This window comes from Oncorhynchus gorbuscha, linkage group LG08 (genome assembly GCF_021184085.1).
Source record: "Oncorhynchus gorbuscha isolate QuinsamMale2020 ecotype Even-year linkage group LG08, OgorEven_v1.0, whole genome shotgun sequence".
Lineage (NCBI taxonomy): Eukaryota > Metazoa > Chordata > Actinopteri > Salmoniformes > Salmonidae > Oncorhynchus > Oncorhynchus gorbuscha.
In genome coordinates this window covers 64,745,062-64,769,420 of record NC_060180.1, presented here as the reverse complement: position 1 = coordinate 64,769,420, position 24,359 = coordinate 64,745,062, and the positions used below count along the sequence as shown (strand labels likewise).

General features: G+C 44.1%; 1 protein-coding gene across 5 annotated transcripts in view; it reads left to right on the top strand.

The window, feature by feature from the left end:
- Window positions 1-24,359, top strand: part of LOC124041998 (SPRY domain-containing SOCS box protein 4-like) — a 129,927-nt gene that overhangs the window by 29,554 nt on the left and 76,014 nt on the right. Inside the window, exons 2-4 of one of the 5 annotated variants that reach the window (XM_046360249.1) lie at window positions 2,920-3,008; window positions 15,216-15,353; window positions 16,765-16,821. The gene's annotated coding sequence lies outside the window, so the exon portion shown is untranslated. Of the gene's footprint in view, window positions 1-2,919; window positions 3,009-14,853; window positions 15,354-16,764; window positions 16,827-24,359 lie in introns of those variants that run through there. The other 4 variants (XM_046360247.1, XM_046360250.1, XM_046360248.1 and 1 more) reach the window with 4 other exon arrangements.

Here is a 24,359-nt window from a genome sequence, read left to right as displayed (position 1 = left end):
TGAGGACGCAGCTAGGGATGGCGTCTGGGCGGGCAGCCTTGCAAGGGTTAACACATTTTAAATGTTTTACTCACGTTGGTTGTGGTGAAGGAGAGCCTGCAGGTTTTGGTAGCGGGTCGTGTAAGTGGCACTGTATTGCCCTCAAAGCAAGACGTCGGTGTCCGCGACGGGGCTGGTTTTCTTTTTGTAATCAGTGATTGACTGTAGACCCTGCCACATACGTCTCGTGTCTGAGCTGTTGAATTGCGACTTTTACTTTGTCTTTATACTGACGCTTAGCTTGTTTGATTGCCTTGTGGAGGAAATAGCTAGACTGTTTGTATTCTGTCATGTTTCCAGTCACCTTGCCATGATTAAAAGCAGTGGTTCGCGCTTTCAATTTTTCGCGAATGCGGCCATCCATCCACGGTTTCTGTTGGGTAAGGTTTTAATAGTCACCGTGGGTACAACATCACCGATGCACTTGCTAATAAACTTGCTCACTGAATCAGCGTATACATCAATGTTGTTGTCTGAGGCTATCCGGAACATATCCCAGTCCACGTGATCGAAGCAATCTTGAAATGTGGAATCAGATTGGTCAGACCAGCGTTGAACAGACCTGAGCACGGGCGTTTCCTGTTTTAGTTTCTGTCTATATGCCTGGAGCAACAAAATGGAGTCGTGGTCAGATTTGCCGAAAGGAGGGCGAGGGAGGGCTTTGTATGCGTTGGCGGTAGTTAGAGTAGCAATGATCCAGAATGCTGCAGCGCATTCAATATTCTGATCAAATTTAGGGTGCCTTTCAAATGTAGCTTGGTTAAAATCCCCAGTTACAATGAATGCAGCCTCAGGATATGTGGTTTCCAGTTTACATAGAGGCCAATTAAGTTATTTCAGGGCTGTCGAGGTGTCTGCTCGTGGGGCGGGGGGGGGGTGTATACATGGCTGTGATTATAATCAACGAGAAATCTCTTGGTAGATAATGTGGTCGGCATTTGATTGCAAGGAATTCTAGGTCAGGTGAACAAAATGACTTGAGTAAGCCTTGCCCTTTTTAGATAGTTTCCCCTAGACATTGTACCTAGGTCAGTGAGTTTGCCTTAAAGGATAAGATTAGGATTCAGGCAAGCTGATCCTAGATATGTGCCAAAGGGAAACCTCCACCAAGAGCAATACCTTCTGAAGTTCATGTTGGCCTTTTCTACACACACTTAACTTACATTATACTGGGTGGTTCGAGCCCTGAATTCTGATTGGCTGACAACTGTGGTATATCGGGGTATACCATGGGTATGAGAGAATTTGTATTTTTACTGCTCTAATAACGTTGGTAACCAGTTTATAATAGCAATAAGGCACCTCTGGGGTTTGGTATATGGCCAATGTTCCACGGCTATAGGCTGTATGCTGGTACTACACGTTGCGCATAATAACAGCCCTTAGCCGTGGTATATTGACTATACACTACCGGTCTTCCATTCCTGCGGCGTTCCTCATGAGAGCAGTTTCATAGCGCTTGATGATTTTTGCGACTGCACTTGAAGAAACTTTCGAAGTTCTTGAAATTTTCCATATTGACTGACCTTCGTGTCTTAAAGTTATGATGGACTGTCATTTATTTTTGCTTATTTGAGCTGTTGCCATAATATGGACTTGGTCTTTTACCAAATAGGGCTATCTTCTGTATACCAACCCTACCTTGTCACAACACAACTGATTGGCTCAAACGCATTGAGGAAAGAAATTCCACAAATAAACTTTTGAGGCACACCTGTTAATTGAATTTCATTCCAGGTGACTACCTCATGAAGCTTGGTTGAGAAAATGCCTAGTGTGCAAAGCTATCATCAAGGCAAAGGGTGGCTATTTGAATCTCAAATATAAAATATATTTAGATTTATTTAACACTTTTTTTGATTACTACATGATTCCATGTGTTATTTCATAGTTTTGTTGTATTCACTTTTATTCTACAATAGAGCCACGAGCTGGCCACACTCATTCACGGTGAGAGGTAGCTTGAGTTCCATTGCATTTCTGAAGACAAAGGAATTCTCAGGTTGGAACATTATTGAAGATTTATGTTAAAAACATCCTAAAGATTGATTCTATACATCTTTTAACATGTTTCTACGAACTGTAACGGAGCTTTTTGACTTTGTCTGCTCCTAGTGATCGTGCGTCATGAATTTGGATTACTGGGCTAAACGTGCAAAGAAAAATTTAGGTATTTGGACATAAATGACGGACATTATCGAACAAAACAAACATTTATTGTGGAACTGGGATTCCTGGGAGTGCATTCTGATGAAGATCATCAGTAAGTGAATATTTATAATGCTATTTCTGACTTCTGTTGACTCAAACATGGCGGTTATCTGTTTTGCCTGATTTGTTGTCTGAGCGCTGTACTCAGATTATTGCATGGTTTGTTTAAAAAAAAATCTGACACAGCGGTTGCATTAAGGAGGAGTGGATCTAAAATTCCATGCATAACAGTTGTATCTTTTAGCAATGTTTATTATGAGTATTTCTGTAAATTGATGTTGCTCTCTGCAAAATCACCGGATGTTTTGGAACTACTGAAAATAACGTGCCAATGTAAACTGAGATTTTTGGATATAAATATGAACTTTAGCCAACAAAACATGCATATATTGTGTAACATGAAGTCTTATGAGTGTCATCTGATGAAGATCATCAAAGGGTAGTGATTAATTTGATCTCTTTCTGCTTTTTGTTACTCCTCTCTTTGGCTTGAAAAATGGCTGTGTTTTTCTGTGACTAGGTACTGACCTAACATACCCTAGAGAGGTTAAACTTTTGACTGGTAGTGTATACCACACCCCCTCGTGCCTTATTGCTTAAATATTTCCTGTGTTTTTTTCCCTGTGTATTTTCCTTGTTAACTCTATCCCTCTCTTGTTTCTGTTGCAGACTCACACCACACATTGGACTGCTCTTTCAACTTTGAACCCAGAGTCTCACCTTCAGACTGTAGATGGGGCTTTCCTAAGAACCAACAGGTAACACATTCCTACATCTTGTTTGATTCTTGCCTGACCAATTGATTCGGAAGTGTATTGTTAGTATGTGAATGTTGCTGTCCCATGGTCTGGGCGACTGTAACTAATTGGTGATTATTATAAGTGTATAGCAGACTACTCCAATTACCTGATTCAGGGGTAGGCATCTCCAGTCCTCAACCTTTTCACACAATAAAAAAAGTATTTTTATTTAACATTTATTTAACTAGGCAAGTCAGTTAAGAACCAATTCTTATTGACAATGACGGCCTACCGGGTCACAGTGGGTTACCGGGGCACCTTGTTCAGTAGTAGACCAAGAGATTTTTACCTTGTCAGCTTGGGGATTTGATCCAGCAACCTTTTGGTTACTGGCCCAACACTCTAACCACTAGGCTACCTGCTTATTGTGTCCATCCAAACCTAACTGCTGGCAGGTTCAGATGGTATCTTTTTACATTGCCCACAATAAGCATCATGGTAAGGTCAATAAGCATGTGGATGGATGGATGCATAATCAGGCCAGCCCAGTACAGTATGGCTCAGCTCAGTACAGTATGGCTCACCTCAGTCCTGATCAGTAGTGTAAACAGCCCTTTAGATTATTTCATAGATCCCTAAGGGTTTCAATAGTCTTCTCTTTCAATAGGTTGGTTTATATAGAAATGCACACACAGTGAAACTAGGTCAATAGCAGCATGTATGACACAAGCTCTCCACTGGTATGGTGTTGTCAGCTGCCCATTGATTATTTTCATTGACCCCGATAAGCCAGGTAAATAATGTAACTGGGACAGTGCTTAGTGGGCATATACACACTTGAGTGGATAAAACACACACCGTGCCACAGTGCCTGCTCACTGTAAGCCTCCTAAACCTGGTGAATGTAGGGTGAAACCTGATAGCACCGTGCCCCTGTCCAGTGACTCTGCCCTGAATATTTCAGAGAGGCTAGGCAGCAATGCTGTCCCCTGCCATTCTTCCTCTCTCACTCCCTTCTCTCTCTATCTCTATCATTCATTCGCCACCATCCCAGGCTTTGGACTTGAGTTACCTGCCCTGTTCTCCCTTGGTAGCAAACATCCACACAGATAGTCACTCTCATAGACACTCACTTTACAGATAGATACGTATACTGTAGAATAGATGATAGACATTTACATTTTACATTTAAGTCATTTAGCAGACGCTCTTATCCAGAGCGACTTACAAATTGGTGCATTCACCTTATGACATCCAGTGGAACAGTCACTTTACAATAGTGCATCTAAATCTTAAAGGGGAAGGGGGGTGAGAGGGATTACTTATCCTATCCTAGGTATTCCTTAAAGAGGTGGGGTTTCAGGTGTCTCCGGAAGGTGGTGATTGACTCCGCTGTCCTGGCGTCGTGAGGGAGTTTGTTCCACCATTGGGGGGCCAGAGCAGCGAACAGTTTTGACTGGGCTGAACGGGAGCTGTACTTCCTCAGTGGTAGGGAGGCGAGCAGGCCAGAGGTGGATGAACGCAGTGCCCTTGTTTGGGTGTAGGGCCTGATCAGAGCCTGGAGGTACTGAGGTGCCGTTCCCCTCACAGCTCCGTAGGCAAGCACCATGGTCTTGTAGCGGATGCGAGCTTCAACTGGAAGCCAGTGGAGAGAACGGAGGAGCGGGGTGACGTGAGAGAACTTGGGAAGGTTGAACACCAGACGGGCTGCGGCGTTCTGGATGAGTTGAAGGGGTTTAATGGCACAGGCAGGGAGCCCAGCCAACAGCGAGTTGCAGTAATCCAGACGGGAGATGACAAGTGCCTGGATTAGGACCTGCGCCGCTTCCTGTGTGAGGCAGGGTCGTACTCTGTGGATGTTGTAGAGCATGAACCTACAGGAACGGGCCACCGCCTTGATGTTGGTTGAGAACGACAGGGTGTTGTCCAGGATCACGCCAAGGTTCTTAGCGCTCTGGGAGGAGGACACAATGGAGTTGTCAACCGTGATGGCGAGATCATGGAACGGGCAGTCCTTACCCGGGAGGAAGAGCAGCTCCGTCTTGCCGAGGTTCAGCTTGAGGTGGTGATCCGTCATCCACACTGATATGTCTGCCAGACATGCAGAGATGCGATTCGCCACCTGGTCATCAGAAGGGGGAAAGGAGAAGATTAATTGTGTGTCGTCTGCATAGCAATGATAGGAGAGACCATGTGAGGTTATGACAGAGCCAAGTGACTTGGTGTATAGCGAGAATAGGAGAGGGCCTAGAACAGAGCCCTGGGGGACACCAGTGGTGAGAGCGCGTGGTGAGGAGACAGATTCTCGCCACGCCACCTGGTAGGAGCGACCTGTCAGGTAGGACGCAATCCATGCGTGGGCCGCGCCGGAGATGCCCAACTCGGAGAGGGTGGAGAGGAGGATCTGATGGTTCACAGTATCGAAGGCAGCCGATAGGTCTAGAAGGATGAGCGCAGAGGAGAGAGAGTTAGCTTTAGCAGTGCGGAGCGCCTCCGTGATACAGAGAAGAGCAGTCTCAGTTGAATGACTAGTCTTGAAACCTGACTGATTTGGATCAAGAAGGTCATTCAGAGAGAGATAGCGGGAGAGCTGGCCAAGGACGGCATGTTCAAGAGTTTTGGAGAGAAAAGAAAGAAGGGATACTGGTCTGTAATTGTTGACATCTGAGGGATCGAGTGTAGGTTTTTTCAGAAGGGGTGCAACTCTCGCTCTCTTGAAGACGGAAGGGACGTAGCCAGCGGTCAGGGATGAGTTGATGAGCGAGGTGAGGTAAGGGAGAAGGTCTCCGGAAATGGTCTGGAGAAGAGAGGAGGGGATCGGGTCAAGAAGGCAGGTTGTTGGGCGGCCGGCCGTCACAAGACGCGAGATTTCATCTGGAGAGAGAGGGGAGAAAGTGGTCAGAGCACAGGGTAGGGCAGTGTGAGCAGAACCAGCGGTGTCGTTTGACTTAGCAAACGAGGATCGGATGTCGTCGACCTTCTTTTCAAAATGGTTGACGAAGTCATCTGCAGAGAGGGAGGAGGGGGGGTGGATTCAGGAGGGAGGAGAAGGTGGCAAAGAGCTTCCTAGGGTTAGAGGCAGATGCTTGGAATTTAGAGTGGTAGAAAGTGGCTTTAGCAGCAGAGACGGAGGAGGAAAATGTAGAGAGGGAGTGAAAGGATGCCAGGTCCGCAGGGAGGTGAGTTTTCCTCCATTTCCGCTCGGCTGCCCGGAGCCCTGTTCTGTGAGCTCGCAATGAGTCATCGAGCCACGGAGCGGGAGGGGAGGACCGAGCCGGCCTGGAGGATAGGGGACATAGAGTCAAAGGATGCAGAGAGGGAGGAGAGGAGGGTTGAGGAGGCAGAATCAGGAGATGGGTTGGAGAAGGTTTGAGCAGAGGGAAGAGATGATAGGATGGAAGAGGAGAGAGTAGTGGGGGAGAGAGAGCGAAGGTTGGGACGGCGCGATACCATCTGAGTAGGGGCAGTGTGGGAGGTGTTGGATGAGAGCGAGAGGGAAAAGGATTCAAGGTAGTGGTCGGAGACTTGGAGGGGAGTTGCAATGAGGTTAGTGGAAGAACAGCATCTAGTAAAGATGAGGTCGAGCGTATTGCCTGCCTTGTGAGTAGGGGGGGAAGGTGAGAGGGTGAGGTCAAAAGAGGAGAGTAGTGGAAAGAAGGAGGCAGAGAGGAAAGAGTCAAAGGTAGACGTGGGGAGGTTAAAGTCGCCCAGAACTGTGAGAGGTGAGCAGTCCTCAGGAAAGGAGCTTATCAAGGCATCAAGCTCATTGATGAACTCTCCGAGGGAACCTGGAGGGCGATAAATGATAAGGATGTTAAGCTTGAAAGGGCTGGTAACTGTGACAGCATGGAATTCAAAGGAGGCGATAGACAGATGGGTAAGGGGAGAAAGAGAGAATGACCACTTGGGAGAGATGAGGATCCCGGTGCCACCACCCCGCTGACCAGAAGCTCTCGGGGTGTGCGAGAACACGTGGGCGGACGAAGAGAGAGCAGTAGGAGTAGCAGTGTTGTCTGTGGTGATCCATGTTTCCGTCAGTGCCAAGAAGTCGAGGGACTGGAGGGAGGCATAGGCTGAGATGAACTCTGCCTTGTTGGCCGCAGATCGGCAGTTCCAGAGGCTACCGGAGACCTGGAACTCCACGTGGGTCGTGCGCGCTGGGACCACCAGATTAGGGTGGCCGCGGCCACGCGGTGTGGAGCGTTTGTATGGTCTGTGCGGAGAGGAGAGAACAGGGATAGACAGACACATAGTTGACAGGCTACAGAAGAGGCTACGCTAATGCAAAGGAGATTGGAATGACAAAGTGGACTACACGTCTCGAATGTTCAGAAAGTTAAGCTTAGGTAGCAAGAATCTTATTGACTAAAATGATTAAAATGATACAGTACTGCTGAAGTAGGCTAGCTAGCAGTGTTGTTTACGTTACGTTGCGTTAAAAGAACAACAATAGCTGGCTAGCTAACCTAGAAAATCGCTCTAGACTACACAATTATCTTTGATACAAAGACGGCTATGTAGCTAGCTACGATCAAACAAATCAAACCGTTGTACTGTAATGAAATGAAATGAAAATGTGATACTACCTGTGAATGCGACCGGGTTGTTGAGTCTATTCGGTAGACGTTGGCTAGCTGTTGGCTAGCTGTTGGCTAGCTGTTGGCTAGCTGACGGCTAGCTGTTGGCTGGCTAGCAGAGTCTCCTACGTTAAGGACGACAAATAGCTGGCTAGCTAACCTCGGTAAATTTAAGATAATCCCTCTAAGACTACACACTCTAAACTACTCTAAACTACACAATTATCTTGGATACGAAGACAGCAAAGACGGCTATGTAGCTAGCTAACACTACACTAATCAAGTCGTTCAGTTGAGTGTAATAGTTTCTCCAGAGCAGCTAATCAGTGGACGTTAGCTAGCTGGCTAGTGAAGACTACGTTAGGACGGCGAAATACGATAATTACGCAATTATCTTTGATACAAAGACGGCTATGTAGCTAGCTAAGAAGAAATTGCTAAGATTAGACAAATCAAACCATTGTGCTATAATGAAATGTAATGATATGTAATGAAAAAGTTATACTACCTGCGGAGCGAAGTGCCGATGCGACCACTCGCTCCAACCCGGAGGTCGCATAGGATTACTTTGATGACTCAACATATTAGGGAAAGGGGGTACAACTGTATGCATTCAACTGGAATGTGTCTTTGGCATTTAACCCAACAACTCAATCAGAGAGGTTTGGGAGGCTGCCGTAATCAACATCCAGTGGGCAGAACGACAGATTCTTACCTTGTCAACTAGGCCAGTAACCTTTCGGTTACTGGCCTAGCGCTCTAACCACTATGCTACCTGCTTCCCTTTTGGTACCCAATAATATTGTCACTCCCTATTGTGCTTGTCTATGTAGTCTGTTCGCAGTGGCTGCTGTAGTAGTGGCTTGGTATTGTCTGTATGTGTGCTGCCTTCTCGGAACCAGTGTTTGTTAAAACAGATTTCAAAACCAAAGAAGATTTTCCTCATTGACTCAATTAAATCGTATTTGCTTAAGGTCTTTTACAGATGCGTTTGTCGAAACACACAAGCTTGTAAACATTGATGTGCCACAAACACATCAGTAAAAAATCACTTTGTAAATTAGACTTAATTGAGTGAATTGATAAAGGAATTGCAAGGAACTGTTTCTGGTTCGTCATTATGGGGTGTTTTGTGTGTAGATTGATGAAGGTGGAAAAACAATTTAATCAATTTTAGAATAATCTACGTAACAAAATCTCAAAGTCAAGGGGTCTAACCAATTTCCAATTGCACTATATATACACAGCATTCGGAAAGTATTCAGACCCCTTGACTTTTTCCAAATGTTACGATACAGACTTATTAAAAAATGGATTAAAAAAACATTCCTCGTCAATCTACACACCATACCCCATAATGACACAGTGAAAATAGGTTTTCAGAAATTTTACTAAATGTTTTAAACAGAAACAGAAACGTTATTTACTTAAGTATTCAGACCTTTCCGATGATACTTGAAATTGAGCAGAATATTGATTTTTACAACAGCCGCTAATTAATCAGTTACCTCTACAATCTGGTTCTGAACGTTGTATAGTCCGTGAATCTGCACAGACCCGGATCTCACCAATGAGTTTGTACCACACCAATCTTAGATGAATATTCATTTACTAAAAAGCTAAAATGATGATAAAAGATACACATTATAGGCTATTGATTAGAACTTAGTATAACGGGCCAACACACTATGGTGCGTGTTACCCAAAATGGGGATTTCAAAGAGAGAAAGGGAAAGAGAAAATCCACGAGAGAAATATACATTTGGGTGAATTTAGAATAAGGATGGAACAAAGTGTGGAAAAAATCTAGGAGTCTGAATACTTTCTGAAGGCAAAAATATAATACATACAGTACCAGTCAAAAGTTAGGACATACTCATTCAAGGGTTTTTCTTTATTTTGACTATTGTCTACATTGTAGAATAATAGTGACGACATCAAAACTATGAAATAACACATATGGAATCATGTAGTAACCTAAAAAGTGTTGATCAAATCTAAATATATTTTAAATTCTTCAAAGTAGCCCTTTGCTTTGATGACAATATTGCACACTCTTGGCATTCTCTTAACCAGCTTCACCTGGAATGATTTTCCAACATTCTTGAAAGAGTTCCCACATATGCAGAGTACTTGTTGGCTGCTTTTCTTTCACTCTGCAGTCCATCTCATCCCCACCCATTTCAATTGGGTTGAGGTTGGGTGATTGGGGTGGCTAGGTCATCTGATGCAGCACTCAATCACTCTCCTTTTTGGTCAAAAAGCCCATATCCAGCATGGAGGTGTGTTTGATCATTGCCCTGTTGAAAAACAAATGATAGTTCCACTAAGCACAAATCAGATGGGATGGCGTATCGCTGCAATATGCTTTGGTAGTCATGCTGGTTAAGTGTGCCATGAATTCTAAATAAATCAGATGGTGTCAAGAGCAAAGCACCCCTACACGATCACGCCACCTCCTCCATGCTTCACGGTGGGAACACATGCGGAGATCATCCGTTCACCTACTCTGCATCTCACAAGGACATGGCGGTTGGAACCAAAAATCTCAAATTTGAATTCATCAGACCGAAGGAGAGATTTCCACCAGTCTAATGTCTGTTGCTCATGTTTCTTGGCCCAAGCAAGTCTCTCTGTATTGGTGTCCTATTAGTGGTTTCTTTGCAGTAATTCGACCATGAAGGCCTGATTAACCTAGTCTCCTCTGAACAGTTGATGGTGAGCTGTATCTGTTACTTGAACTCTGTGAAGCATTTATTTGGGCTGCAATCTGAGGTGCAGTTAACTCTAATGAACTTGTCCCCTGCAGCAGAGGTTACTCTGGGTCTTCATTTCCTGTGGCGTTCCTCATGAGAGCCAGTTTCATCATAGCTCTTGATGGTTTTTGCGACTGCACTTGAAGAAACTTCTTGACATTTTCGGCATTGACTGACCTTCATGTCTTAAAGTAATGATGGACTGTCGTTTCTATTTGCTTATTTGAGCTGTTCTGGCCTTTTGAACAGACTTGGTTTTTTACCAAATAGGGCCATAGTTCTGTATACCACCCCTACCTTGTCACAACACAACTGATTGGCTCAAACGCATTAAGGAATGAAATTCCACAAATTAAGCCTTCCTGGTGACTGTCTCATGAAGCTGGTTGAGAGAATGCCAAAAGTGTTCCAAGCTGTCAAGAGAAACGGACATATATGTAAGTTCATAGTTTTGATGTCTTCACTATTACTCTACAATGTAGACAATAGTAAAATAAATGTAAAACCCTTGAATGAGTAGGTGTGGAGTTTTGACTGGTACTGTACTGGAAACAAAGGTCTACGGAAGTGAGTCTTTGTCCTTGTTTCTTGACTATTTACATTGTTTTGTTCACAGGTTGTTTTTCTATGTTTTGAGTTTCTACTGCTAAGGAAGAGAAGACGTCTAGTCAGACTCAATCTCACAGGCACAAAAATGACTAGTCGCGCTACTACGGTAATCTACCGCCCTTAAAGGGGAAGGTGGAAATCATCTCATCGGAGTCTTATAACCACAATATTACTGATCACATATTGTTTTTATTAACCAATATACCACATTCGTTTTTTGTGTAAGTAAAATAAATGTATTTAAAAAAAATTGAGGTAAATAGCGTCTTGTGTGCACTTCCGGTTAAACTGTATGCAAAAGTAACGACTTTAACCCCCTACAGTCAATGTCCACACAGCCGCTGAAATCTAATTAGCATAATACTCATGACAGAACGTCAGCTGCTAAATGTGAAAAGAAAAGTTTGCTGAGAGAATAGAGTTAGGAAATAAAGACCCCTGTTTTTAATTCTTAAAAACAAATGGATGAATAAGATATTTGGCTACAGATTCTGGCTGGATATTTGGCTAACAATTTCTACATCTTCCATCCAAAAACAAATCTGGTGAAATGGCATGAACACATACTGGAGGAGTTAGCAAGTGGCTCGCTTAGCAAGTGGCTCGCTTACATAACAAACTAGCTAATTCGAAGGACACATCGATGAACGACCAAAGACGCACCCTATTTCTGTTTGAAAATTGAGAAAGAGGTAGAGTTGGACTGTTTCGTGTCCCACCCACCCCCCATGTCAATTCTGGCTATTATTTATGTCCACACGTGTGGAATGAGGTTACTCCTGCTACTCCTCCCCCTCCCCATCCCATTCTGCAAACTGATCCTTTCCTTTTTTTGTTTGTTTGCCATCCGTCCACGGTCACTTTGACGACTGCCAAATGAGCATAGCTCTTTTCTCCATCTTCCTCTAGCCTAACCCGTAGGGTTCAATTACCAAGGTTTAGTTCTTTCTCTCCATCTTCCTCTAGCCTAACCCGTAGGGCTCAAGTACCAAGGTTTAGTTCTTTCTCTCCATCTTCCTCTAGCCTAACCCGTAGGGTTCAAGTACCAAGGTTTAGTTCTTTCTCTCCATCTTCCTCTAGCCTAACCCGTAGGGTTCAATTACCAAGGTTTAGTTCTTTCTCTCCATCTTCCTCTAGCCTAACCCATAGGGCTCAAGTACCAAGGTTTAGTTCTTTCTCTCCATCTTCCTCTAGCCTAACCCGTAGGGTTCAAGTACCAAGGTTTAGTTCTTTCTCTCCATCTTCCTCTAGCCTAACCCGTAGGGCTCAAGTACCAAGGTTTAGTTCTTTCTCTCCATCTTCCTCTAGCCTAACCCGTAGGGCTCAAGTACCAAGGTTTAGTTCTTTCTCTCCATCTTCCTCTAGCCTAACCCGTAGGGTTCAAGTACCAAGGTTTAGTTCTTTCTCTCCATCTTCCTCTAGCCTAACCCGTAGGGCTCAAGTACCAAGGTTTAGTTCTTTCTCTCCATCTTCCTCTAGCCTAACCCGTAGGGTTCAAGTACCAAGGTTTAGTTCTTTCTCTCCATCTTCCTCTAGCCTAACCCGTAGGGTTCAATTACCAAGGTTTAGTTCTTTCTCTCCATCTTCCTCTAGCCTAACCCGTAGGGCTCAAGTACCAAGGTTTAGTTCTTTCTCTCCATCTTCCTCTAGCCTAACCCGTAGGGTTCAAGTACCAAGGTTTAGTTCTTTCTCTCCATCTTCCTCTAGCCTAACCCGTAGGGTTCAATTACCAAGGTTTAGTTCTTTCTCTCCATCTTCCTCTAGCCTAACCCGTAGGGCTCAAGTACCGAGGTTTAGTTCTTTGTATCAGTCTTCCATCCCCCTTCCCCTCCTCACTTTCTCACTCCCTTGGGCCTTACGTGGACAGTTGGGAGGCTTTGTCTATGACTCATTTGTTGGCAGGAGGTGGTTCACACACATACAAACACACACTTTTGCCCTCTGGCCCCTCTATTGTCAGAATCTGCTCAGATGGGGGGCCCTTGGCCCCTATTCTCTCTATGGGGAGAGAGGGAGGGGCCCTTTGTCCTGCAGATAACCAACCAACCACACACACACACACACCAAGTCTCTGGACCTCATGTGGCTTCCCAAGTGTTAAAAAGCTCTGGAGCGGAAAACGAGGAGGTAATTTATGCCAGGGCTCAGGAGGGAGGAGAGGAAAACAGAAACCCCAAACACACATAAGCATTGGTTATGTATATTATGCTACGGTGGTATTTTTCATCCTATAGCATGTTCTCCTTTTTTAAATAATGAGCCAACATGTTTTCAGAACTTTTATTTCTGTGAATGATCCAAACTAATTTTCTCATCCCCTCTCTTGTCTCTGCAGCAGACATAAAGTGAGCGACATGTTTGGAACATCAAATCGCAGTTGAATAGCAGTCGAATCACCATTCATATAGAATCATGAGAATCGTAGTATATATCGTATCCAGGGGCGGTTCTAGCTTGTATGGCTCCCTGGGAGAACCCCTCTTCAGCCCACCCCCCCACTCATAAATATCAAAAAGAAGTAACAAAGTCAAATAGAAACAAATTGTAGTATATAAATACAAATAAAAAAGAGAATGGAATTATTACCCGATTGCTAACAAAAAAACGCACAAATAAAACTAAATTGCACAAATCCTATAATCACACAAATACACAAATAGAATAACACACTTATAAAGAAGAGAACCTGATTATTACACTATTGAATTTCAAACAAGAAACACACAAACTAAATTGCACAACTAATTGCATTAGTACTGTACAAAGTTAGAGGTGTGCTATTTGATTCCCCCTCTCCCCTGACCTCATGCTTCCAGTGGGGAGACCTGAGGTCAACCTACCCCCGCCCACCTCCCCATCTCGTACTTCTGAGTGGGGAGACCTGAGGTCAACCTACCCCCGCCCACCTCCCCATCTCGTACTTCTGAGTGGGGAGACCTGAGGTCAACCTACCCCCGCCCACCTCCCCATCTCGTACTTCTGAGTGGGGAGACCTGAGTCCCCATCTCGGGAAGACCTGAGGTCAACCTACCCCCGCCCACCTCCCCATCTCGTACTTCTGAGTGGGGAGACCTGGGCCCACCTCCCCATCTCGTACTTCTGAGTGGGGAGACCTGAGGTCAACCTACCCCCGCCCACCTCCCCATCTCGTACTTCTGAGTGGGGAGACCTGAGGTCAACCTACACCCGCCCTCCTCCCCATCTCGTACTTCTGAGTGGAAGACCTTCCCAGGCAGTAGCCTGCCTAGCTCACAAACTAGAATCAGGGCGCCCACTCCGACAAGGTTAATTGACCCACAGTCCCACCAGGTGACATGATATCATTGAAGTGATGTGCAAATGAGCGATAGAAAACCAATTGCGCAAATGTCACCTTTCGGAATATATATATATATATTGTGCAGTTGCCCCATGCCGCCCTGGGTTAGTGTGTTTCTACAGTGCTATGCATTTCCCATTTACCTCGGTACATGGTAGTAGGCCGAGGTGGGACAGTTAGTACACAATTGCCCCCTTTCATTCTATCACCTCCTTCTCATTGGATATGTCTGATATGACAGGAAAAAACTGTAAAAGTAAAATAATGAAAGTGCCTTTTATACTGTAGACCGCTGTATGTGTGTATGCAATGTATGTTGGTGTTACATTGTATGTGCAAATGTGTGTTCAGATTCTATGTGTGTCAAATGTGTGTTTGTATTGTTTGTTTTTGCCATATTAGTATGTTTAATTTTTTTATTGCGCACTATGTATTAATATAGTATAGCTTAGTAAGCTATATGCTTGTAGGTGTGTGGTATCCTATCAGTTTGTACTTATATTTTGTATGTGTGTGTCATGTGTCTATCTGTTTGGCAGAGGGGGTTGGTTGGGCTCAGATGGGGGTGGGGGAAATTAAATGGGCGTGTCCCCTCAGCTGCCCGTCTGTCTGGTTGCCGTCGGTAACCCTGCTTGATGAGATCAGAGGGGATCTGCTTTCAGCATGAGCCAGCCCTCCCTCTTATCCTCTTTTCTCTCTCTCTCTCTCGCTCTCTCGCTGTGTGTGTGTGTGCTGAACTGAAACTTACTCAGTCTCGAAGAAGAGGAGTGCTCGATAGTGACGGACACCGTAGCGAAGGACGTCACAGCAGCGAGGAAGAGGCGCCGAGGGCAGGAGCAGTAGAGATTTCGAATGGCTTAACTTCTGCCAGGGAGGGAAGAGAGGGGGTTTACCTCTCTGGGGAGAGGCTTTCCCTCAGCAGGACTCGACCTGCTTCATTTCTCCTCTTCTTTTTCTCCTTCAGTTCTTTCCACAAAGGAGAGAGGAAGAGCTTTTGTCACCGCTCTTCTCTTTTGGTTTGTTTTGTATATCGGCTTTGAGGAGGAACAGGAACGAGACGCAGTGGAGTTGCACAGAGGGGAGCTACGCTACTGTTACCTCTGTAAGTGGCTTGTTTAAGAGTGTGTGTGTGTGTGTACGAGGGAGAGCACGGTAAGGAGGAAGTTGCTGGGTTGTGTGAAAGTGACTTTATGTATGTATCCCTGAGAGAGGATGATACTGCGTGACACAGTTTACTGTTTGTTACACTCTATATACTGTATAATTAAAACCTGTGTGTGTGTGTGTGTGTGTGTGTGTGTGTGTGTGTGTGTGTGTGGGTGGGTGGTTTGGCATCCTCCATGCAGATATCTCACGGCTGGCCAGCTTTCTCCCAGACACTGTGTTTCCTCTCATCTCTCTCCTGTCTTTTCCTGTCGTCTTTAATGGCCCAGAGGCCCCAGCTGGACAGGATACGACTCTCTTCCCCTCAATGTGTGTCGGGAATTCTCCCATTAGCCATCCTGGGATTTCCCCCCATTACTTACATTAAAAGTATAGCTAATCCTGATATCTATTTTTAAACCAGATTTTCTTGGGACTAATTTGTCCACCCCCCCCCCCCCTATTTTCGCTGTTGTCCTACAATGTTTCGATTGGAGGGGCAGGGGGTGAACTCTGAGCTGTGCTGCTGGGACCGTGGACAAAGCCATCAATCACGTGACCCCATTAATTCCTATCTGACAACCCAATAGGCCATTGAAGCCAAATGAAGTCCGTTATGATGGCGTCTCATGGAGACATGCACAGTCATTCTCCCATGGGTTAGACAGCAGGGCTTCATTCTGACTTCATCCCTTTTCTTTTGTCAGCTGCTGACCTCTCGCTTGGCTTGTTATCCCTCCCTCTCTCCTCCTCCTCTGTCTCACTCTCTCCCCTTCTCTTTCAGGGTGAGATAAGGTGATCTAGAGAGCAGTAGAGAGGTTGTGGGGGATTCTCTGGCACATGCATTGTTAGTCTCTATTGTTTATCTGTTTTTTTTATTTATCTGAGAAGTCCCTGACCGCTGACTAACATTATGCTTGGGAGAAGAGAGCTTTTTATGGAGTCAAGTGTCCCATCTGCGTTTTGGTTTGGTAGGCCTGTGTATGTGTGTAACAGAGTTAAGAACGTACTGTAAGCTCACTCCACAGATATCTTGAAATGTCGCAGATGGAGAGCCATCCAACTGGTACCTTTTCAGGTGGCTCAAATGGTTGGAACGTTGTCAAGGAGGGCGGTCACATGTGTTAGCAAATCAGAGGTCCTCAGTTCCAGCCAGGTATTGGCCGAATTGGTGGGAAGTGGTTAGGGCAAAGCAAGCAATGTGACGTCCCTAACATAGGCATGTGTGAGTGTTCAACCCTAGCATGCAGACGTGTGTGTTGTACCCTTTTATGAGTTTATTCATGTATGAATGTGTGTCTGTGATTTACATTTGTATTTTTTTAAAGATTTTTTTGTTTAGCATTCAAACAATTTCATCCTCCTTTCAGAACACAGAAGACATTCAGTCTGTGCTTGAACAGGAACAGGAACAGGAACAGGAACAGGTAAGGTGTGCAGCGGCGTGTCATGTTAAGCTACCATATATTAAATGTCATTACTGGCTGCAGCCCGAGTTGTGAATCTGCCATCTAAATCTTTCGTGCTCCTTGAGAGGTTTATGGATGTGGCCACAGGGGTATGTTTGTGAAAAATAAATGAATGTACTTTGTGGGTGTCGGTGAGGAGATATTTCATCACTAACGTTAATAACATTCCCCTTAGTGCGATACTCACTATAATGCTTTAAAGGTCTATCAGAAATTGACGATTCCATGCCATAAATATTCAGGGTTTCTCTGATTTGTTCTGGCAATTCTCACATACTAACTTTGTTGGGAGGAAGGATGTTTGACATGCTTTTACATTTGTATCACAAACAATTGTTGAGGAAATCATGATGAAATTGGCCATTTTATGCCATTTTTAGACCTGTACAGTGCATTCGGGAAGTATTCAGACCCTTTCACCTTTTCCACAATTTGTTGCTTTACAGACTCATTCTAAAATTGTAATAATAATATCCTCATCATTCTACACACAATACCCCATAATCCCAAAGCGAAAACATGTTTTTATACATTTTTGAACCCCCCCCAAAAATATGTACCTCGCTTAAATAAGTATTCAGACCCTTTGCTATGAGACTCGAAATTGAGCTCAGGTGCATCCTGTTTCCATTGATCATCCTTGATGTTTCTACAACTTGATTGGAATTCACCTGTGGTAAATTCAATTTATTTGACATGATTTGGAAAGGCACACACCTGTCTATATAAGGTCCTACAGTTGACAGTGCATGTCAGAGCAAAAACCAAGCCATGAGGTCGTAGGAATTGTCCGTAGAGCTCTGAGACAGAATTGTCACGGCACAGATCTGGTGAAGGGTACCAAAACATTTCTTCAGCATTGAAGGTCCCCAAGAACACAGTGACCTCCATCATTCTTAAATGGAAGAAGTTTGCAACCAACAACAATCCCGGCCAAACTGGGGGAGAAGGGCCTTGGTCAGGGAGGTGACTGAGAACCTGATGGTCACTCTGACAGAGCTCCAGAATTCCTCTGTGGAGATGGGAGAACCTTCCAGAAGGACAACCATCTCTGCAGCACTCCACGAATCAGGCCTTTATGGTAGTGGCCAGACAGAAGCCACTCTTCAGTAAAAGGCACATGATGGCCATTTGGAGTTTGCCAAAAGGCATCTAAAGGACTCTGACAGTGAGAAATAAAATTCTCTGGTCTGATGAAACCAAGATTGAACTCTTTGGCCTGAATGCCAAGCGTCATGTGTGGAGGAAACCAGGCACCGCTCCACACCTGGTGAATACCATCCCTATGGTGAAACAGTGGTGGCAGCATCATGCTGTGGGAATGTTTTTTAGCTGCAGGGACTGGGACAGACAGAGCATCAGGTTGGCTCAGATTGCAACCCTGGCAAAGGCCCCATCCCTGCTTGAAGAATTCTGTTCTTTTTTTGACAATTTTAATGATGCACATATTGCCATTTGATTTAATTATGTCATATGTTTTACCCCCTACAACACTTTCAATGACTTTGTAGAACAGTCCTGTATGCCAAATAGAATCAAATGCTTTTTGGAAGGTGATAAAGCAAGTGTTTATTTTGGTATTATTTTGGTGAACATGTTTATCTATCAGGGTGTAAATATGATCAGTCGTGCGATGTTTTGGTATAAATCTAATTTGTCTTTTACTCAAGACATTGTGCTTATTACGGAAGTTTAGAACTCTTACATGTATAATACTCCAGAAAACCTCCCCCAGGTTACTGTTCACACAAATGCCTCTGTAATTGATTGGGGTCAAATTTGTCTCTTTTCTTAAAGATTGGGGTTATGAGTCCTTGATTCCAGATGTCAGGGAAATAACCTACAGTCAGGATCAAATTAAACAGTTTTAATATAGCCAATTGACATTTTGCACTAGTGAGTTTGAGCATCTCATTTAGGATGCTGAGAGAGCCTTGATATAAACGGAGCGCTCAGGACCTGGGGATGAAGGATTTACCTTCCAACAGGACAACGACCTATGCTTCGGGACAAGTCTCTGAATGTCCTTTAGTGGCCCAGCCAAACCCCGTCAAACATCTCTGGAGAGACCTGAAAAAAGCTGTGCAGCGACACTCCCCATCCAACCTGACCGAGCTTGAGAGGATCTGCAGAAAAGAATGGAAGAAACGCCCCAAATATAGGTGTGCCAAGCTTGTAGCATCATACCCAAGAAGACTGGAGGCAGTAATCGCTGCAAAGGAGCTTCAACAAAGTACTGAGTAAAGGCTCTGAATCCTTATGTAAATACATTTACAAAAATGTCTAAACCTGTTTTTGCTATGTCGTTATGGGGTATTGTGTGTAGATTGATGAGGGGGGAAAACAATTGAATCAATTTTAGAATAAGTGAAGGGCTCTGTATACTTTCTGAATGTTCTGTATGCACAAACGGTTTAGTCTGGAAAGCTTGCGGCCGCCTTTATAGAATCCTCTAACACATGGAGTACGTCTCGATTCTGAAATGTACACGGAGTGTACAAAACATTGACATAGACTGACCAGGTGAATCCAGGTGAAAGCGATGATCTTTTATTGATGTCACTTGTTAAATCCACTTCAATCAGTGTAGATCAAATCAAATGTTATTTGTCACATGTGCCAAATACAGCAGGTATTCCTTAACCAACAATGCAGTTTTAAGAAAAATACGTCTTAAGTAAAAAATGTTTAAAAAAGAAGGGAAGAAGACTGGTTAAAGAATGATTGTTTTCCCTTGAGACAATTGAGACATGGATTGTGTATGTGTGCCATTCAAAGGGGTGAATGGGCAAGACAAAAAAACTTAAGTGCCCTTTGAAGGATGCCAGGAGCACCGGTTTGTGTCAAGAACTGCAACCCTGCTGGGCTTTTCTACAGTTTTCCGTGTGTATCAAGAATGGTCCACCGCCCAAAGGACATCCAGCCAACTTGACACAGTTCTGGGAAGCATTGGAGTCAACATGGGCCACCAGCATCCCTGTGGAATGCTTTTGACACCTTGTAGAGTCCAAGCCCCAACGAATATAGTCTGTTCTGAGGGGAAAAGACGGTGGTGCAACTCAATATTGTGAAGGATTTCACATTAATGTATTAAGTATTAGAGGTTTTGCATCAGTCATTGCCCAAGTAAAAATAGCCTTTAAATGACTAAAGAAATCACCCATCATATTTTTACGCTATTAAAATTCTCAGAAAATGTACAAGTCATTCAATTCTATCATCTCTATCAGGAATCCTGACAAAACAGGCTGAGTGGGCAGGGAGCTTATATTCATGAGCTCAACTTGACTGACTGCTCATTGAAACACCCTTGTGGTCGTTGCCAGGTAACAAGGTAAACAATGAGCTACATCATTGATAACCAGGTAAACTATGGGCTACATGTCATTCAGAGCCTAAATAGTATACCTCAACCCTTTTTCTCTGCAAAATGTTCTCATGGTCAACAGAGCTGATCAAAGACTGTTGGATATGAGACAAACCGCAGCAATACACAATTACATTTCTATTGTTTTGTAACTAATTACAGAATACAGTTCACTGATACACTTCACCATAATGAATAAACTCTTAGTCAGCTTAGACACAAGGGAATATACTTGAAAACAGCATAACATAAGTGTACTAGAAAATGTGTTGGTGCCTCTGCATTAGCATCATCAATGACAATATGTTCAGAATTATGTATTTATGGGACATTAATTTTATAATTTACATTAGGCCAGCATAGACAATATTTATCAACATGAACACTCATGAGAAATAATGGTGAGACATATGACATAAAAAGCCATTTTGAGCCACTCATCTCCCATCAGAATGCTTGAAAATAACAATACAAAGTAACAACATTTGATATCAAGTAAAAGTGAATTACTCAGACTTTAGGTATTGCAGCCAACTACAGAGATTGATGGTGAGGGGAGCTGCAGAGGAGAGAGACCCAGGTACCCCACATCAATCAAGCAGACTTCAGTCACCCACTTGCCTTCAGTCACTTACTTGACTTCAGTCACTTACTTGCCTTCAGTCACTTACTTGCCTTCAGTCACTTACTTGCCTTCAGTCACTTACTTGCCTTCAGTCACTTACTTGCCTTCAGTCACTTACTTGCCTTCAGTCACTTACTTGCCTTCAGTCACTTACTTGCCTTCAGTCACTTACTTGCCTTCAGTCACTTACTTGACTTCAGTCACCCACTTGGCTTCAGTCACTTACTTGGCTTCAGTCACTTACTTGGCTTCAGTCACCCACTTGACTTCAGTCACCCACTTGACTTCAGTCACCCACTTGACTTCAGTCACTTACTTGCCTTCAGTCACTTACTTGCCTTCAGTCACTTACTTGCCTTCAGTCACTTACTTGCCTTCAGTCACTTACTTGACTTCAGTCACCCACTTGGCTTCAGTCACTTACTTGACTTCAGTCACCCACTTGGCTTCCCCAAGATGAAAGCAGGAGACAAATCCAGCGGTGGCCTCCTCCTTGTCAGGCCTCTCACACCGGGCAGACAGGGGTCCTGTGATGGGCAGCTCGCACAGCTTCCCCACATAAGGTGCTGGATCAAGGGTGACCTCGCTGGGGAGGAGATCCAGGAGCCCTTCTACGTAGCCTGTAATGTTTTTGAAAAGTGAAATGTTTGTTAAAGGGGGAGTGCTTAATTTCCTTACTTAATTTCCTTTTATTTACTGATGCGATCAATTTATTGATGTAGTGATCTACTCATTCTACAATGTGTTTTCTGGTATTTTTGAAGTACTCAATTTCAAATATGCAATATTTGGTCGTGCACTTTTTTGTGAAACTTTTCAATGTTTGTATTTGGAAATTTGTTGTGCCTGAAATGCTCAATTGATTTGAAGTGAATAACTAAAAATAATAATTGATCACATTTATATAGCGCTTTCCGTAGATTCTCAACGTGCTCCAAGAGCAAAAAACAGACCAGCAATATATGACAGGTCAACCAATATGACTTACAGTATGTTTGGTCTGTTGTCACAGGCTTCTCAGCATATCCCGTCTTCTTTGCCTTGGGAAAACTGATTTTGTATCACAGCATTCCTGCTGGTGTGTTTGCCTGGGAAGCTGTGCAGACAAAGTAGATGTTGAATTTTCTAAAATGTCTATCATTATAGCTTGATGATAGTGGGAAAGACAAAAGGAGATGGAAAGTGTGATAATAATACCCAACAAACTCCTTTTCGGTCAACATTCCTGCGTGTCGGCTGTGTGCTGGCGCTACTCAGACGCAACGTAGGGGGCTGAAAGCCAATTTTATGTTTGATCTGAAAATGTGGTCGGCGGCTCCATATGGATTGTCTGACACAATTGCTGATCCCCCAGAGGCACGCGGGTCCCCCAGAGGCACGCGGGTCCCCCAGAGGCACGCGGGTCCCCCAGAGGCACGCGGACGCCAAATTGAGCTCTGAACCGCAAATGTTGTAACCATGTGGAGGCTCCGTATAGCTTCGTATTGACGTGATTGGTTGATGGTAGGTGGGGGTGGGAGGTCCAGTATAAGCACACACTCACTTCTTTGACAACTTTCCTCACAACAGCTCTGTGCTGCTCTGTGAAGGTCAAGAAGTATGAATGCCCTTACTTCTGCGGAGGCCGTATCACCCTAAATGCTGCACTGCCAATGCTGGCGTCGTAGTGACTTAACAGGTGTGTTACAGAAAATATATCGTTCACAAGTCAAAACAGCCACAGTTCCAGCCTCCGAGTCAGACTCGTCAAACTCTGATACTTACATTATGGTCAGCCCTTGCAAGATCCACTGTCAATAATGGCACAGCATCCGTCTTCAGGTTTAGCTTCCTGGCAAGACCTATAGAATGTCCTCACCAGTTGATAAAGCAACTTCGCTCTAAATGTACACTGCACTTACATGATCGAAATTGTCAGTGGAGCCTGAAATGAAATGCAGCCACTGCTGTCAAATGTTAATTCTTCGGAAAATAGTGTAACTTTAAATGAATGCTATGGCATCCAGTCACAACATTGTGCTTTTTCTGCCATGCTGGTAAGTACAGTAGCTAGCTAACTAAAAGGCACAACACACACGAAAAGGGTTTAGTTAGCTCAAGCAATCTTACAGTTTGTAAACAAAGCCGTATAATGCGCACGTGATGACGGTTTTGAGGCGTTACATATTTAAATGAGTTAAGATTATAAGATTATCTCCCGAGTGGAGCAGCGCTCTAAGGCACTGCGTCGCAGTGCTTGAGGTGTCACTACAGACCCGGGTTTGATCCCAGGCAGTGTCACAACCGGCCGTGACCGGGAGTCCCATAGTGGTGCACAATTGGCCCAGCGTTGTCCAGGTTAGGGGAGGGTTTGGCTGGGTGAGGCTTTACTTGGCTCATTGCGCTCTAGCGACTCCTTGTGCAGGCTGACTTCGGGTCGTCAGTTAAGTGGTGCTTCCGCCGACACTTTGGTGCTGCTGGCTTCTGAAACGACATTCATCGTAAAAATAAAAAAATAGAACATCCTTTCTCCCATTGAAGTTTATATGTAAGAATTGTAAGAATCTATTGTGTGTGTCAATGACTACGTGCCTATGGTTTTGATGTCAATGTTTAATAATGCCTGCTGTGTGTTTGTGGCTGCAATATATCAGGTCATTTAATACTGAGTTCAAACTGATACATTGGTGCGATTTAAAAAAAAAAATATATTTATTATTATTTATTTGTTTAAACCAAGTGCTCTTGACCATTAAAATCGCCATAAAGGCTAATCTTCCAAAACACGCAGGCCTATCACAGTTTTTTTTGTGTGTGTGTGTGTTTGTGTGTGTGAGTGTGTGTGTAAAGCAGACGTCTCTGCCTGTCAGGCTTTCATTGATTGCAGCACTGCAAATCGACTGGCCCATTTTGTTGGCAGTGTGATGTAATTTGTACCAATTTACAGGGTGTTAGTGCTGTTTTTACCTTTCGCTGATGGTTTACTGCTGCTACAGAGAGGGGGATGGAGGGGAAAGAGGTGGAATGGAGGGGTGGGAGGAGGGACAGAGTAAGGAAGAGTTTCTTTAGCCTAACAGGTGAGAGGGAATGATGGATTCAAATAAATGGAAGAGGGAGATTTCCCACATTTCTTGTTCTCTTTATATGGTCCAATGGGAGTAACGGGCCGCTTTCAGACGGAGTATAACTTCTTCTTTCTTAAAGACCAATCATTCTGTGGAATTCAGTCTATTTTGACATAACACTAAATAATGACATACTGCATACAATCTACCTACCCCTGGCATATCCTCACATGGAATGAATCTCAACTATGTAGACACTAGAGGTTGTTTGGAATAGTTTGTATAGTCTTCAGTCTTCACTGCAGTTCACCCCTAGCAACACACACACACACACACACACACACACACACACACACACACACACACACACACACACACACACACACACACACACACACACACACACACACACACACACACACACACACACACACACACACACACACACACACACCTCTAA